A 1,814-nucleotide genomic window follows, 5' to 3' on the forward strand; every position below is an offset into this window, starting at 1 on the left:
GTCAAAAATTTTGGAGAAATTACAGGAAGTCGGGTGAATTGGGGAAGGTGTCTGGGGTTGTGGCACGGAGACTGGGCATCAACCCCAGATACCTAAGCTAACGTTCACTGGTTTAATACTCCAGGAAAATATCTAGGCATGCCTTTCCAGCACTACAATGACACTAATGACTACTGGACTGAACAAATAAAAGAAACGCGCGAAAACACAGTGCAGTGGAACGGCAACTGACTCTCAATGTTTGCCAGAGCCACTGTATGCAACATATTTTTAATGAGCAAATTATGGTATGTGATGCAGGTTTTGTGTTGCTCACAGGTGCATGTGCAAAAGCTGCATAGGATATTTGCTGTGTTTATATGGGGGTCTACTTGGGAAAAATGTAGTAGGACGAATCTGTTCCGAAGAGTAAAACAGGAGGATTATGCCTGTCGCATCTGTTCGTGCGACAACTAGCTAATCGTTTTATTTTCTTTCGAGATGTTCAAAACAACTTCTTAAGAACGGTATGCCATTTACGCCTTTGTCGTGTTCTGCCTAACTTTGTAGTTAGCACCGCAAGCATGTCCGGGGCTACCCGAGGTTTCTTTAAGGAAGTTGCGGACAGTGTCCGGTTCTAGTCAATTCGATTTTCCAATGAATGCCTTTTTTCGGTCGGGCGAGAGAAATTGCATAAAGCCATATGCGACATCATTTTTCCAGTTCCTGTGTATAGGTTAATCAATAGCGGGGGAGAAGGCAATGACGTTCTTAAACGTGTTAAGAAAATACAAATTCAGCCTAGTGCAAAAAGCTTTTTCTTTAAATTACACTCCTGAAAGCTACCGGTTAAGACTTTTTCAGAAGATAGAGGAGTTTGTATACCATGGCGTTAGAACTGTTTGATCTGCCGAAAGCCGGAGACAATAGATCACGTTTTTTTGCATTGTTGGGAAGGGGTTTACTTCTGGGATGTTTTACAGAGAACTCTAAAAAAGGAACTTCCCTTACATTCACTGGGTATCAGGTTTTTAACAGTAGAAAAAGAGGAGGGAGAGAGAGAGAAATAAATAAAAGGAAGAGACAGGGAGGTTAACCAAGACGAACTGGTTTGCTACCCTGTATGGGGGTGGGGTAAAGGGTCGGAAAGAGGAGGGACTGCCTTTTGATCTTATAATGCTGCTTGGCCTCCATTGTCTATGGCGGGCAAGAATGACCGGTTATTACTGTGACCCTGACAGGCGTCCGGCGCACGTGCTTTTCCGTGAGAGCATTGCTCGGTAGATTGATATACTCAAACAACAAGATTTTGTTTCTGAATGGCTCTCCAGAGTTGAACCCTTGGTGAATCTGAAGGAATTTTAGCACTGTAACTACTAATAGTTCCGCGACTGTTTTGTCATCGCTTCTGTTGTGTATGTTATTCTTTACAGTGACTTATATTGAAGTGTGTACCTAGTGCGACACCGGTAACAAAGAAAAGAAAGCACTGTGGCTTAGGTGGTTAAAGCGCCTGTCTTTTAAACAGGAGATCGCGAGTTCGAGTCTCGCCGGTGCCTCGTGTATTTTTTTTTTCGCGTGTAAATTTTCTGTTTCTGGTCATGGTCTCTCTTTCGACTAATCTGTTTCTTGATGAAGAATAATAGTACACCTAGGTTTTACTACCATTTCGATTATTTTCTATACTTTTTTCAACAAAGCTATCGCCTCATATAACAACGACTACTTACATGCGAACAACAAGAGAGACTATCCATATTCCCACAATAGTATTCTTTTTTAGAGGGCAATGTAAAACTGGGGTCAACAATTGTCATCATCTGGACGTCAAAAGT

At 42.1% G+C, this 1,814-nt stretch overlaps 1 non-coding gene across 1 annotated transcript; it reads left to right on the forward strand.

The window, feature by feature from the left end:
* Positions 1-1,464: 1,464 nt before the first annotated feature.
* On the forward strand, positions 1,465-1,538 carry TRNAK-UUU (transfer RNA lysine (anticodon UUU)). The gene has a single exon. It is a non-coding gene; the product is annotated as a tRNA-Lys (tRNA).
* The last annotated feature ends 276 nt before the right edge of the window (positions 1,539-1,814 follow it).

Source organism: Rhipicephalus microplus, chromosome X, assembly GCF_043290135.1.
Source record: "Rhipicephalus microplus isolate Deutch F79 chromosome X, USDA_Rmic, whole genome shotgun sequence".
NCBI lineage: Eukaryota > Metazoa > Arthropoda > Arachnida > Ixodida > Ixodidae > Rhipicephalus > Rhipicephalus microplus.